The following is a 16,772-nucleotide window of genomic DNA, read 5'->3' on the forward strand; positions in this document are numbered from 1 at the left end:
TGGAGCTATCCACCACCACTTGGCGCTACGAATCCTAGAGTTCTGTTGCCATCTCAACCAGGGTTTGCATGATCGCGACCAGGGCGCACAGGGAATGGACCACCTCCATCTGGGACTGCACCACGTCACGCTCTGACTGTGCCACCACCTTCTGGATAAGAGCAAATTACTGCGGATACTGGAATTTGAAACTAAACAGAAAATGCTGGAAAATCTCAACACGTCTAGCAACATGTGTACGGGGAGAAATGAGCTAACATTTCGAGTCTGCACGATTCTTTGTTAAAGATAAATTTGACAGAGGGTCATCTGGACTCAAAACATTGGCTTTTTCTCTCTCTCCCGATGCTGCCAGGCCTGCTGAGATTTTCCAGCATTTTTCCTTTGGTTCCACCACCTTCTCGTACTGGGACAGATCCCTAGGTGCCTGTGCCATGGTGGCCACCATCTAGGCAATGCCGTCGCCCTCCCAGCCAAGGCCTGCTGTGACTGAGCCACGCTCAGCAGCGCCACTGCAATCTCCAGGTGGCCCTGCACATGGCTGCCTTTGAGAGGGCAGCCCAGTCCTGGGACTCACCACTACCTGCGCAAACGGCCCCTGGCCTTGGACATGCTGATCCATAGCCAAAACCATTACCTCCCCAGGTTTTGCACCGCAGATGCCACCCATTTGGTTTTGGGCTGGGTGGCACGTATGTCCAGCATCATCCCCTACTCCTGCATGGAGTTGCACCCTTCCAACTGCACCTGCAGGTACTGGATGCTCACCCACAACCCCTAATTTAGTCCGTCTAACTGCTTCACCACAATCGATGGGACTGTTCATTCCAGAAGCCGAAAACCCATCTGGACAGCAACCAGTTCCTGGGGTCGGACCGCCCTTCGACCGTCTCTCCCCCCCCCCCCCCCCCCCCCCTTGGGAGTTCCTATTTCTCCCTAATGGGGAGAACCCAGCTCTGGCTGCGGTTGTGGCTGCGTATGGGGATACCAGAGGATACGTCGCATCACCAGCAGGTCCTGCAAGACACAGGACAGGATGCATGATTAGACCATGGGCCGAGGGTGAGTGAATGTGTTGGGAGTTTATGGAATCGGGGTGATGGTTGGTTGGAGATTTGTGTGGGTATGAGGGTGGTGTGGGGTGAGGATGGTGTGGAGGTGGTGTGGGGGTGAAAATGCTGTGAGGACGGAGTGGGCGTGAGGGTGATGTAGGGTGAGGGTTGGTGGCTTCAGTGGCCAGTGCACACGGCCATGGTGTCCGAAATGGGTGCCAGCATGCAGTGCGGTGCGGTGTTGGTGCGGTAGAAAGCGTGTTACGGATGTGTGCGATGGGGGTTGGTGCCAGGGACACAGTGCTGTCTACTCATCCTGCCTGCCCTGGGGAAGTCATGCAGTTTTTGCATGCACTGCCGACCGTTCTGGACGGTGTTGCTGCTGGCTCTTACTGCCTCTGACACCTGGGTCTAGGCACGCCGAATGACGGCATTTGGCATCCTCCTTCCCAGGCAAGGGTAAAAGGTGGCCCGCCTCTCTTCCACCGCATCCAGGAAGGTCCGTGAATCTCGAGACCTCTCCCCTTTCTACCATCATGTTGGCTGGGATGGCGTGTGCGGGGAGTGAAGTGTGTCAAAGTGGCGGCAGCTGGTCAGCCTCCGAAGCATAAACCCCTAATCTGGCACTGTCCCTCATTGCAATCGATTGCGTTCCACATAGCGCCGGTGTTAGCCCCTCAATAGTCGCTGAATCACCCCAGCTGTGGTCCCAGTTTTGTTGCTGTGGTAGTCCAGGACTTCTGCCCCAGTGTCAACAGTTCGTCTGAGGAACGGAGAGTCCCACCGTCCAAATTTTGCAGTGTCTTTTCTTTGATCCTTGAACGGGGACATTACTTGGAATTTCAGGAATGGAAAATCCCACTGTCCATTTTTTTCAGTGGGAAGGGCAGCACAGTGGCACAATGGCTAACACAGCAGTCTCACGGCGCCGATATCACAGGTTCGATCCCGGCTCTGGTTCACTGTCCGTGTGGAGTCTGCATATTCTCCCCCTGTTTGAGTGCATCTTGCCCCCACAACCCAAAGATGTGCAGGGTAGGTGGAATGAACACTTCAAATTACCCTTAATTGGAAAAAATGAATTGGGTACATTAAATTTATTAAAAAAATATTTTTTTTTTACAGTTGGCTCGATGCTCCGATTCTGCGGCTATGTCTGCAGAATCCGCCTGGTCTCACGACCAAAATGTTGGTCCACACCCGCACCAATTCTCCATCCGGTGGGGAGCTCACAGCCACCCCACTTAAAGCCCCCGGCAGGATGGCCGGCCACGCCATACAATGTGGCGTCGTCTGCACGCAGACCCGACATGCAACAAACTTCCCCCTGTAACCCCCTCGTCACCCCCGCTCCATCACCCACCAATCCCCCCAGCCCCCACCGAAGCCCCTCAGCAATGGATGAATGTCCATCACACGACAATCGCCAGTCGGGGAACAGTTCAGCAGTCAAGGGAATTCAGCTTCTGACCTTCGGGTAAGCTCTCTCCACGGTGGCCTTCAGAGCATGCGACAATGCAGATTTGAGCAGAAACTGTTACAAGTTCCACATGCATGAGTACAGCCTCAACCAGGACCTTGGATTCATGTTGCATTACATTCACCCCCCCCCCCCCCCCTCCCCCACCACCACCACCATCTGGCCTGGGCTTGCGAGGTCCTACAAACTGTCCTGGCTTGAGATAATTCACACCTCTTTAACCTGTGATTATTCCTCTCTCCAGTCATACTATCTGGACCTGTAAATACTTAATTACCTGCAACGACTCACATTGAAGGTATCATCTTGCATCATTGAATTTGTCCATTCATGTCTTTGTGGAATCCAACTCTTCATTCACCTGATAAAGGAGTTGCGCTCCAAAAGCTAGTGGTTCGAAACAAACCTGTTGGACTTTAACCAGGTTTTTGTACGACTTCTTACTCTGCCCACCTCAGTCCAACGCTGGCATCTCTGCAGCTTTGTCGTCCTTTTTTCCACAGAATTTACAGTGCAGAAGGAGGCCATAGGCCCATCGTGTCTGCACCGGCTCTTGGAAAGAGCACCCCAGCCAAGGTCCGCACCTCCACTCGATCCCCATCACCCAGTAACCCCACCCAACACTAAGGGCTATTTTGGACACTATGGACAATTTAGCATAGCCAATCCGTCAAACCCGCACATCTTTGACTGTGGGAGGAAACCAGAGCACCCGGAGGAAACCCACGCACACATGGGGAGAATGTGCAGACTCCGCACAGACAGTGACCCAAGCCGGGAACCTAACCTGTGACCCTGGAGCTATGAAGCAATTGTGCTATCCACAATGCTACCGTGCTGCCCAAATGGTGATGGTGGGGGTCGTGGGTTTGGGAAGGATATGTTTGGGAATATTGTTAATTTCCTGCCGTATATTTTATAGATGGTATACACCTGTTGCACTGTGTGTTGGCGGTGGAGGGAGTACATCATTTAATATGATCCATTTTTTGGGCAAAGCTGAAATGGAACAAATCCAATTGAGAAAAATCTACTGCCCCAGCCGCGTCACCGCCAGCAGGAGCACAACTAAATTTGCACCACAGCGCACATTCCCCCAGCCTCTGGCACCAGGGGCATACGTACTGCTAGCCCTTGGCACAAGCAAGGCCATGTGCATGCTAAAAAGAAAAAGGAGACTTTCGTACAGTCTAAAAGCGTGGGGACAGTCGAAAACCTTGAGGAGTATACAGAAAGTAGTGAGTTACATAAGCGTAAGCGGGAAATTAGGAGGGCTAGGAGGAGTCATGAAAAGTCCTTGGCAAGTAGGATTAAGGTGAATCCCTAAGCTTTTCATTCATATGTAAAAAGTAAGGTGGTGGCCAGGGAAAAGATTGGACCACTTAAACCAGTGGGGGGAATCTATGTGTTGAGCCAGACGAAATGGGCGAGGTACTGAATGAGTACTTTGCCTCAGTGTTCACCAAAGAAAGCAAATTTGTGGATTCTTGGGTCTGGTATCTAGATCATGTTAACATCAAAAAGGAGGAGGTCTTGCGTCTTTTAAAATATATTAAGGTAGATAAGCCTTCTGAGCCGAATGGGATTTATCCCAGAATACTGAACAGCACAGTGGGTAGCACTGTTGCTTCACAGCTCCAGGGGCCCAGGTTTGATTCTCAGCTTCGGTAACTGTCTGTGCAGAGTTTCCATGTTCTCCCTGTGTCTGCATGGCTTTCCTCCGGATGCTCCAGTTTCCTCCACAAGTCCCCAAAAACGTGCTTTTAGATCATTTGACATTCTGACTTTTCCCTCTGTGCAACGTAACAGGCGCCAGAATGTAGCGATTAGGGGCTTTTCACAGTCACTTCATTGAAGTGTTCATGTAAGCCTACTTGTGACAATAAAGAATATTAATTTTACTGAGGGAAGCAACGGAGGAAGTATCTGGGGCCTTGACGAACATTGTTGTATCCTCATTGCTACAGGTGAGATCGCAGAGGACTGGAGAGTAGATAATGTGTTACCACTGTTTAAGAAAGGTAGCAGGGAGAATCGTAGAAAATATAGGCTGTGGAGCCTCACGTCGGCATTAGGTAAATTATTGGAGAGAATCCTCAGGGACAGGATTCATACCCATCTGTAAACAAATTGACTCATTAGTGATAGACAGCATGGTTATGTGAAGGGGAGGTCGTGCCTCACTAACTTGATCAAGTTTTTTAGGAGGTGCAAATGATGATTGCTGAGGGGAGAGGGTGGATGTTGTTTACATGGACTTCAGTGATGCCATTGCCAAGGTGCCTGACGGATCTTTGTGCCTATTTGGAACCCTGGATATCCGCTATCTACTCTCAGCTCCCAAATAACAAAGGTCAAGTCTATGCTTTTTGGCAAAGTGCACTGGAACTTTATTTTGTCAGCTGTATTGTCCACTGGTAAATTTACTTTCAATACAACATTGAGAGAGTTCCCACTTGCCCTTTAGCAAGCTGGTCAGATTGATTGTCTTTAGTGAATACAGTAGCTGAGTTTAAAATACAATTACAGATTGTGTTAATTTCTTCAAATCATATTATGCAGTATAAAATGACTAAGTGATTTAAACAAAAGAAATATGGTGATTTAGCAAAAGCAAGCAGCAAGCAAATAGTTTTCAGAAAGAGACAGATGGATTCCAAAATGAATTTTTCCATCCCGGCAAGTGATTCTTAAGGAGCTTATTGTCTTAAGGTCTCGCCTTCTTTTCACCTGTGATTGGCCTTAACTTATTTATAATTCACTCATTTCGGCCAAACTATTCGGCTTCCTCTACGCTCACGGTTAATATGATGATAGTTAATTATTCTTAATGAGTTCTCATTTAAACCTCTGAAATCTGACTAGAAAAGTCAATTTCGATCAGTGCCTTCTGGCAGACTGGCACAAAAGGGGAAGCCACACGCAATCAAAGGGTAGCAGTAGAAGGGTGTTTTTCTGAATGAAAAGTTGTGACTATATCCAGTATATTTGTCAAGCATGATTTTCCCTTCATAAACCCACACTGACTGTGTCCGATCCTGCCATTGTTTTCTATGTGCTCTGCTTCCTAATTTTCACCTGATGAAGGAGCTGAACTCTGAAAGCTGGTGGTTCAAAGCAAACTTGCTGGACTTTAACCTGCTGTTGTCAGGCTTCTTACCGTGCGCACTCCATTCGAACGCCAGCATCTACACTACTCAAATTACTTGATTGACATCAATTCACATTAACGGTGTATTAAAATATTAATTTATCATAATCTGAAAATTAATCAGAGAATTAAACAGTACTTGAATGGGAAATTGAGAGCCTGACGCATTCAGATCCCCATTTAATTAGCATCAAAACTTGCAACCTGAATCTCGCGCAAAATGTCTTTTTTCGGGTGGATTGAGCACATTGTGTGGTAGGGCGGCCCGTTTGAGAGGTGTGTCATCACAGTCCAATTGACTAGCTCATGTCCTATGATGTGGGAGTGTGTGGAACCCGACCAATGAGGAAATAGGCATGACCCAGGAATAGGCTCTTGGTCAGATAAACGCAGGAGCCAGAGTGTGAAGACCTGTGTAGCGACTCTGTATATAAGTTACCCTTGTTAGTCACCGATGAAGCCTTTCTGGGCAGCATGGTAGCGCAGTGGTTACCACTATGGCTTCACAGCGCCAGGGTCCCAGGTTCGATTCCCCGCTGGGTGACTGTGCGGAGCCTGTACATTCTCCCCGTGTCTGCATGTGTTTCCTCCGGCTATACCGGTTTCCCCCACAGTCCAGAGACATGCAGGTTAGTTGGACTGGACATGCTGAATTGCCCTTAGTGTCCAAAAAGATTAAAAGGGGTTATCGGATTACAGGCATAGGGTGGAAGTAGGTCGGTGCAGACTCCATTTGCCGAATTGCCTCCTTCTGCACTGTATGTTCTATGTTCCTTCTTCCCGATGTCTACCTGCTATTGCTTTGAGCCAGCACAACTGGCTTCTCTCACATTCATCATTCTACCATTGCCGTCCCTACCTTCAACTGCCTTTGCCCTGAACAAGGGAATTCCCTTCAGAAACATCACAATGTCTCTCCTCCACCTTTAACGCCACTTAAGACCTACGTAGAATTCCGACACTGCGGAAGGATGTCATTTGGCCCATCGAGTCTGCACCAACCCTCTGATAGAGCATCCTATCTAGGCCTACACCCAAAACCCTATTCCTGAACTCCATTACCCCACCGAAACTGCATGCCTTTGGATACTAAGGGGCAATTTCAACATAGCCGATCCAATGCACATTTTTGGATGTATTTCATACTCATGTCAATTTGTGTTGCTCCATTTTAAATTAGGCCAATGATGCTCCTGAGAAAGTTCTTGTGACACTACTAAATTATATCCGTCATCTCAGTTGAAATCTCTAAAATTCTTAATCTCTCTCTCTCCTGGGTCTCTCTCTGTTTTTTTGTTTCTGTCTCTCTTTCCTCTCCTTTCCGTTTTCTTTATCGTTTCCTCTTCTTTCTTTTCCTGTTCGTGCCTCTTTTCAAATCCTATTCTCTGCGTCATCACTCTGAGCTACCTTTCTCCCTCGCTTCTGTGTGAAGCTTCCACACGACCCCCTCTATGACTCTCTCTGTTCCATATTTATAACGTGCTCTCTCTCACACTCTCTCCCTTTCTTTCACTCAACCAGTCTCTCCCTCCCGTTCTCTACTTCCACATCTCTCCCTTCTGCCTCCCTCCCATCCACCACCCTCCCGTCTTCCAATCCTTCACCATCACGCCCTATTATTCTCCACCCTATCAGCGTCTCTTATTCTGCCCTCCCTTCCTAGGCCCTCCCCGACTCCACGAACGCCCGCCATTCCTCAGCCTTCACTCACTCTCTCGGCTCTCTGGTCCTCCCTCCCTACATCCTCATTTCCACCTTTTATCCCAACTCCCATCCTCCCTCCCCTCCTCATTCCTCCATCCACCCACCGCCACTAACCACGTCCACTACCTCCCTTCCAACCCGCTCCCCACTTCTTTCTCCTTCTCACGTCTACAGCACTCCTACCCTCCCACCTTCCTCACCCCACCTCCCTCTCCCTATCTCCCTCTGTCCACATCTTTGTTCCCCTCCGATCATCCTTCCTCCCTTCTCCCACCTACCCTCTCCCATATACCCAGTCCCGACTTTCTCCCACATCCCACCCAGCACCTTCTCTCATCCTTCTCTCCACCCTCTCTCCTCCCTCCCCATTCCTCCTTCTTCCTTCCTCTATCCCTGCTCCCTCCGCCCTCCTTTCTTCCTCCCTCCCTCCTCCCGTCTTGTTCCTTCATTCTTCCTCGCTTCCAATCTTCTCTTCCCTTGCATCTTTCCTCCACAGTCCATCTTCTCCATATTAACCTACCCCCCAACCCTCCCTCCTCCCTTCCCACCTCCCCTAACCAAGTCAGCTTTCTCCAACTCTCCCTCCCTATCCTACCCCTCACCACTCCTATCCCACCAACTCCTCTAAAATCACACCCACTCACTTCCTCAACCGCATCCCTCACCTGCCCTCTGACTCCCCTCTATCCCCTTTCCCACCCTCCACTCACTTCCCACTTCTTCCCACCTCCCCCTTTCCTCACCTCCCACTCCGTACCTCCCGATTACCACCCCTACTTCCATTTTACCATCTCATTATTTCCTATCATTTATCCCCTCCCTCTCCACACTTCCCATCTCCCTACCTCCACCTCCCCACCTCACCTCTACTCACAAATCATCCTCACCTCCCATTCCCTCCTCACTTCCCCGCTCCACATCTTCTACTCCCCTCAGACTCCCTACCTCCACCTCCTCTCTCCTCATCTTCACTCCACCATTGCTTTTTCCCCCATCTTCCTCCACCTCCCGACTTGCCCACCGCTCCTGTGCATTCGTAGCAACACTTTCCCTCCTCCACACATATTTCCCTCTCCCCACCTCCCTTGTGTATCCCCTCACCTTCCCTTGCCCTATCCCCACGTACTTCTCCCCACATCCTATTTACCCAACTCCACACTCTTGCCACCTCCCACTTCCCCACTTTGCACCTCCTCTTTGCCCTCCCCACCTCAGCCATCCCGACATCTGCAACAGCCCACCTCCTGCTGTCCACATTCCCCTCCTCTCTTGCCCTTCCCTCACCCCCTCCCCTCACCTCCTCCCTTCTCCCCACACCACCGTCTCCTCCTTCCAATAGTAGGGTGACACATTGGTTCGCAGCCCCCACTGCACTTCCCCTACACCCCTGCCAGTTCCCCGCTGCCCCCTCCTTCCTCTCTCATCCCCAACTCCCACTCCCACTCCACACCTACCCTTGCCTACCTCTCCCTCAAAATCACCCTTCTCCGCCTCCCCATCTCCTATCTCCTTCCTCTCTCTGCTCACCAACACTCTCCCACCCTATATTTGCCCAATCCCCACTCCCCTTTCCTCTTTTCTCTCTCCTCTTGTCTCTCTCTACTCCCTTTCCCCTCTCCCGCTCCCCTCTAACCCATCCCCACATTCCTTTCCCACCTCCCATTCTCACCACCCTCTCCAACCTTCAACCCTCCCCTTTCCATTCGTTCCTGTCCATGCTCTTCCCTCCCCCTTCTTTATCCGCTTTCCCCGCTCCAGTCCAGTACCCGCTCTCCTGTTCCCCCTCCCCTCCCCTACCTTTCCCTCCGCTCCCCCTCTTCTCCCTACCCCCACTCCACAAAACCCTGCCCCTCCACCTCCTCCCTCACCCTTTCTCAGCTATGCCATTCACTCCCAATCTCTACACAAAGTCTTTATGCTTCTATATTTTGGGCTTGATGCTCTGTCCTGCAGTCCTCATCTTGAGCCCCGCTGGTGGTTGATTGCGTATGTCTACCAACACCTCTGTGGGGTTCTTCATCCTATTTGGGTATTCAGTCCCGATGCAGTAAATGGGAGATTTGGCTGATCCAGGCTGCTGGGGGTCCTGTCTAGCAGTGGTAGTGGGGCGGACTCACAACGGAGACAACAATATTTCATGCCAAAGTTCCCCCAGATGGGAGATGGGCGCACTTTTCTCTGGCATCTGGAGCCAATCTTCCCACTGCTTGTCAATGGGATTTCTCGGGTGGGATTCTCTGTCGGGCCGGCGCCATAATTGAAAAAGGCGATTGGGCGGGAATCAGTTGTGACACCAAAACCACGTCCGGCCCCAGGCACCCGATAAATGCCATGCTCTGGTGCCTTGACAGCGACGTAAATGCGTTCAACTCCGCACGGACAGTAAATGCCGATAGCATAGCGGGCTTGACCTGGTATTCTCTGGGGTCTCCTCGCTGCTCCGAATCCACTGGGACGATCTACTGATCTTGAGTTTAACTTGCGGTTTAAAAATTCGAGGAAGTGATGCCGTTGCTGATGAGGGAGCGAGAGGAGGTTGGAAATGCAGTGGCACGACCATCGGCTGCTGGTCGTGCCTCTGGCTGCACTGGCAGTGGGGGGAATCTGCCACGCCTGCAGGGGCTGTCTGAAGGCACCAGGGGATGAGCTGTTGGTTTGGGGTGAGCTCCCGGAGACGAGGCTATCAAGACACGGGCCGTCATTGTCGCCTAAAAGACAGCCATCTTGCTGCCCCCTGGCGCCCCACACTGGCCAGCGGTTGCACAGAGTGACGCCGATCATATGGGTCATACAGGTGCCTCCATCACACTCCGCTTACCAGCCACCACTACCAACACCCGGCAGGAGGCACCACATCAGACCTCGTGTGTCCTCATTTGAGTACGAGGTGAAATGGGAATGCCGTTGAAGTTTCTGGTTGAGCAGGGGGATCGTACAGCATATCTGCCATATCATGCCACGCCTGGCAACGCAGGAGTTTGGAGGAGGACATCCGCTCCTGGTGGCCGTCAAGGTGAAGGTCGTTGCCCGCAATCTTTATGCCACGGGGTCCTTCCAGCAGCCGAGTGGGGACCTGTCAGGGATCTCGCAGACATCAGTGCACAGGTGCATCTGCGCCGTCATGAAGGTCCTATATGTCCGATCGCACAGTACATCAATTTCAATGAGAACTGAGCCCACAAGGATGCCCGGACAGCGCAATTTGTCATCATTGCTAAAATGCCCAGATCGAGGGGGTGATGGACGGGACGCATGTTACCCTGAGAACACCGGTCCATGTTGGGTCTGTCTTCACAAGCTGAAAGGGGCTCCACTCGTTGAACCTGCAGCTGGTGTGAACCGATAGCTGGTGTGTGACTATGAGATGCACATCTGAGGCTAATATCCAGGCAGTGTGCACAACACCTCCATCCTGGCACACTCCACGGTCCCTGACATAATCGAGGCACACCCTGGATGAGGGGTTGCCTCTTGAGCGACAGAGATCATGACCAGTGGTGAGATTGTGCAGTGCTTTGGCATCCTGAATATACAGTTCAGATTTTTGGACCCCTCTGGAGGAGCCTCCAGTACAGCACTCGGAGGGTCTCCCACATCATGATGGCCTGCTGCGTGCTGCATAACATTGCACTGCAAAGGGGCGGTGTGCTGAAGAAGGAGGAGGATGAATGGCAGGCCAGGTCTGATGAGGAGAAAACGGGGGAGGGGGCGAGGATGGGCAGCACATCGGGCCCGGGCAGTAGGAGGAGCTCAGGACTGGTCAACACTGGCTGAATGAGGGCCCCTGACCCATACCCACCCCCAATGTCCAACCACCGCCCCGCCCTCCAGCACGCACTCTGCTGCCAGTCCAGCTCAAGTCATCCATCTGACAGATCACCAAGGCAGGTTGAAATGTTGTGAACAGTTCTTTATAATGCAACAGTGTACATAGATGTACAGTTTTGTGCCCAGGTTCAAATCCACCCATGCCAACTTAACTGCTGTCTACAATTCTGACCTTATGGGCCCGAAATCTGCATCTAGGTGCATCGCCAGATGGTACATTAGGAGTGGATGCGGTCGACTGTGGTTCCTGCCCTGTGACCTGCGTTCTCTTTAGCAGCCATCTTCTGGGGCAATCGGGCCTGGGGGGGCAGGGTTGCTGCTCAGGTACCCCAGGTGGTTTGGTGGCACCCTATTGCGCCCACTGTTCATCTGATGCGCCAGGGACAGGAGGGAGGGATTCCAAGGTGCTATGCTTTTGCAGCACCTCCCCTGTGGGAGTCACTGGCTCAAACTCCATCACCTGCTCCTCTGTCGGGTTGCTCGATGACCCAGCAGCAACTTGGGATACGCATGGGAATGGAGTTAACCCCTGAGGCTCCCCACCTCCTGTCGCTGCCAGATCTTGAAGCCCGCTCCCATCTCAACCAAGTTCTCAATATTTACAGCTATGGAGCACAGAGAGTGGATCACCTATCTCTGGGTCTGTACCACATCAGACAGTGTCTGAGCCACCTCGCCCTGTGCCTGCATCAGGTCAGCCAGTGACCGGGCAATGCTGCCGGTGGCCTCTTCCATGACTCGCTCTCACTGGGGCCACTCTCTGGAGCACCACGGCAATATGGACGGCATTACAGCACAGTGGTTATCACTGTTGCTTCACAACGCCAGGGGCCCAGGTTCGATTCCCGGCTTGGGTCACTATCTGTGCAGAGTGTACACTGTCTCCCCGTGTATGCGTGGGTTTCCTCTGGGTGCTCAGCTTTCCTTCCACAAGTCCCGAAAGACGTGCTTGTTAGGTGAATTTGACATTCTGAATTCTCCCTCGATGTCCCCGAACAGGCGCGGGAGTGTGCCCACTAGGGCATTTTCACCAGATGTTATTGCAGTATGCCTACTTGTGACACAGATAAAGATTATTATTATGTCCAGGAGGCCCTGGTTCATGGCTGCCTGTGACGGGCAACCCTGTTCTGTGCCTCGGCCACCACCTGTGCAGAGTGCACCAGGCCGTGGACATCCTGACCCGTGGCCGATACCTTCTCCCCCCAGGGCCTCCAGACAGACACAAATCATGTAGAATTGGACTGAGACTCAAATGGAGTACTAATATGCGGCTGCCGCTTGTCAGCCTCTCCAGTGTCAATCCCGACCACAGTGAATCCGACAACATTTCTCGTTGGAATCATTTGTGTTCCACGTGACACCAGTGCGAGCTCAATAATGGTTGTTGAATTGCGTGTCAAATTCGCTACCGTCGTACACATCAATTCTGTTCCGATGTCACGCCGGTTGGGAAAATCGCGGGCCGCGCCAGTTTTTCACGCGACGCCGGTCCAACGATTCTCCCAACCGGTCCCGTTGTGTTCCGCGCGGCGCAATCCGGGGAAGCGCCCGAGGCACCCAAAATGGCGATTATCCGGGACCCCCGCTATTCTCCGGCCCGGATGGGCCGAAGTCCCAACGGCGTGACCCCAGTTCTCGCCGTCGCCGTCTACACTTGCTTTTTATAGTCGTGAGCCAGTCGTGCTGGCTGACGCTGAGCAGTGGGGAGGTGAGCGGACTGTCCAGTAGTCTCCGCAGACTGGGGAAGGCTTCCCCGAGAACACTGCGGCCAATGGAGGGGGGGGGGGGAGAGGGAGTGAGTGGAGGTGGGAGGGGGGAGCAGGAGTGAGTGGAGGTGGGGGGCAGAGGGAGTGAGTGGAGGTGGGGGGAAGAGGGAGTGAGTGGAGGTGGGAGGAGGGAGAGGGAGTGAGTGGAGGTGGGAGTGGGGAGAGGGAGTGAGTGGAGGTGGGGGGGTGAAGAGGGAGTTATGGAGGTGGGAGTGGGGAGAGGGAGTGAGTGGAGGTGGGGGAGAGGGAGAGAGTGGGGTGGGAGGGGGAGAGGGAGTGAATGGAGGTGGGAGGGGAGAGGGAGTGTGTGGCGGTGGGGGGGGGTGAGTGGATGTGGGGTGTGGAGAGGGAGTGAGTGGAGGTTGGAGGGAGCAGAGGGAGTTGGTGGAGGAGGGGGAGACGGTGTGAGTGGGGTGGGGGGGAGAGGGAGTGAGTGGAGGTGGGAGGGGGGAGCCGGAGTGAGTGGAGGTGGGGGGAAGGGGGAGTGAGTGGAGGTGGGAGGAGGGAGAGGGAGTGAGTGGAGGTGGGGGGGTGAAGAGGGAGTTATGGAGGTGGGAGGCGGGAGGGAGTGAGTGGAGGTGGGGGAGAGAGTGGGGTGGGAGGGGGAGAGGGAGTGAATGGAGGTGGGAGGGGAGAGGGAGTGTGTGGCGGTGGGAGGGGGGTGAGTGGAGGTGGGAGGGAGGAGAGGGAGGGAGTGGAGGTGGGGGGAAGGGGGAGTGAGTGGAGGTGGGAGGAGGGAGAGGGAGTGAGTGGAGGTGGGGGGGTGAAGAGGGAGTTATGGAGGTGGGAGGCGGGAGGGAGTGAGTGGAGGTGGGGGAGAGGGAGAGAGTGGGGTGGGAGGGGGAGAGGGAGTGAATGGAGGTGGGAGGGGAGAGGGAGTGTGTGGTGGTGGGAGGGGGGTGAGTGGAGGTGGGAGGGAGGAGAGGAAGGGAGTGGAGGTGGGGGGGAGAGGGAGTGAGTGGAGTGGGTTGTCCATCCGCGGATGCCACATGTCAGCCACCCTTCCATGGCAGGACGGTGACGAGGACACGCCCGCAGGTTGTCGTGTGGCTGATGGGCAGAGCCCACTGATGCACCGGTGAGGAGGACGTTGTTAACTGACTGTAGGATGAAAATAGTGACCAGGGGTTGGGCTGGCCGCGTTTCAGCAGCGCGCCCAGGCCACCGGGGCACACAGGTATCCCATGGCAGCTGGCTGCTGAGGTGTCTAAGAACTTTGTGTAACATGTCGTTTATCTGCCCCCCACGACCCTTCTGTAGGTCACCATGTACGCCAACCAGACAGCGATGTTCACCGCAGTGTTTGGAGCCGCTGCACTGCAGTTGGCCATCCAGCAGCATTGACAGCGAAAGCCCACAGTGGATGCAGATGCAGGGGCGGCTTCTGCAGCAGAGGGGACGGCCACGGAGTGGCCCATTGTCGCCCCGCAGGCGCTCATGGCCGGTATGCTCAGGGGGATGCCGAGGGGAACATTGAACCCCAAACGCTGAGGAAGGCACAGGATGTGGGCACTGATGTCGAAGTGGCTGGGGGGAGGAGGAGGAGGAGGAGACACTGATGGTGGAGCCAGGGCGCCACAGGCGGCAATCGAAGCCCACCAGGTGTACCATGACAGGATGACTTTCGAGGCCCTACCAGACATCACATGCAGGAGGAGACAGCGGTTCAGCAGGGAGACGGTCGCACATATCTGCCACCTCGTGGCGCACCTCGCCCCACGTGGAACGGGAGGAGGACACGCTATACCGGTATCCGTCAAGGTGACGGTGGCCCTAACCTTCTATGCTACCGGTTCCTCCCAGGCTCTGAGCGAGGACCTTTCCGGGATATTACAGGCATCGCTCCACAGTGCATCCGGGACGTGACCAACGCCCTGTTCACCATCGCGGACCATTACATTACATTTCCCAAGGACCGAGCACATCAGGCAGCATGAGCCCGTGCATTTGCCAAGGTGGCCAGGATACCGATGGTCCAGGGAGTGATCGATGGTGTTCACGTCCCCATGCGCCCGCCTGCAGGCAACAGGGAAGTGTTCACTAACAGGAAGAACACATACTCGATGAATATCCAGATGGACTGCGACTCCCACATGTGTATCATGCACGTGTGCGGAAGGTTCCCAGGGAGTCTGCATGACGCCTACATTATTGCGCAGTCGTTAATCTCTGCAATGTTTGAGGGTCGCCCCCCCCCCCCCAGCTGAGGGGTTGGTTGCTGGGTGACAGGGGTTATCCGTTGTGGTCCTGGCTGATGACGCTGATACGGAGGCCTCAGACCAATGCGGAGACCCTATATAATGAGGCCCATGCAGCAACTAGGGGTGTGGTGGAGCGGTGCTTTGGACTGCTGAAGATGAGATTCAGATGCCTGGACTGCTCCAGAGGGGCTTGCAGTACCGGCCCGACAGGGTCGGTCGCATAGCTGTTGTATGCTGTGCGCTGCACAACACTGCTATGCAGAGGGGAGATGCCCTAGTGGAGGAGTCGGAGGGAGAAGCCGATGGCAGTGGTGCTAACGCTAACGAAGAGGAGGAGGATGAGGAGGAGGTTGAGGTGGAAGAGGTGGAGGAGGATGGCGTGCTGCAGGGTGGGGCGTGGGGCGCAGCACACAGACACGACCCAGGTGCTGGTAATGTCCAGGAGGCTGCACAACGGCACCATCAAGGACAGCGGGCGCGCAACGCGTTGCTGTCCGCAAGGTTCACGCATTGTGTGGGAGGGGATCGCTGAACAGTACCACTTGCATCTTCAGTCGTACACACAGACACCACTCAACCCCTCCCCCACCCCCCCCCCCAAGATCTCCCGCTCCGCGTGCACTGCACAAATTCGACATCATCTTTCCACTGCGGCACTACAGTATAGCACTACATTGATGACTGTGTCAGCGGGTGTGATCAATGCCATGTTGAATGATGACAGCCCGATCTGCGATGAGCTGCGATGAGCTGTGAGCTCAGAATCGTTGGACAAAGTTTGACTCATGGCAATAGCTGAACCATCCATCTCGGTGGTCGCTGCGTTCGTCAGGGACACTCCATCACGTGCCCATGTGGGGTAGCTGGTTTAGCTCACCAGGCTAAATCGCTGGCTTTTAAAGCAGACCAAGCAGGCCAGCAGCACGGTTCGATTCCCGTACCAGCCTCCCCAGACAGGCGCCGGAATGTGGCGACTAGGGGTTTTTCACAGTAACTTCATTGAAGCCTACTCGTGACAATAAGCGATTTTCATTTTTCATTTTCATTTTCATAGCTGGCGTCGGAGTGCCGAGGACTACGGTGTCCGACTGTGGGGGGGGGGGTGTAAAGGGACTGCACACCTGGCACCGATGCTTAACCGCTCGTCAACCCCAGCGACACTCGGTCACCATCAGGAGCCCCGTGGCACCGGACATAGCCCAGATTCTTACAAGTTAGGTGCAACAGTGAGTTTAATGGTGAATGTTATATACAGATGCCCTATCCCCTACAACTAAACTATGCCCTGCCCCCATGCCAACTTACTATGTGCAATGTGTCCAACTTCCTTGCCTTATGGGCCAGCGACTGTGCGACCTCAACCTGTGGGTGCGTGACGCCATCCAGCACGTGCGGCAGGCGGTCGATGCTTTCCGCGACTGACTGCTGGGACTGGGCCATGATCCGGTGAGACTTGGCCAGGGCCCATAGCGCGCCAGCAATGTCGTTGTGGCTCTGGCGCATTGCTGCCTGTGAGAGGGCAGCCCTCTCCTGGGCCATGGATGACCCGTGCACATGAGGCCCAACGCCTTGCAGAACCTGACTCCT

Source organism: Scyliorhinus canicula, chromosome 12 (genome assembly GCF_902713615.1).
Source record: "Scyliorhinus canicula chromosome 12, sScyCan1.1, whole genome shotgun sequence".
In the NCBI taxonomy this organism is placed as follows: domain Eukaryota; kingdom Metazoa; phylum Chordata; class Chondrichthyes; order Carcharhiniformes; family Scyliorhinidae; genus Scyliorhinus; species Scyliorhinus canicula.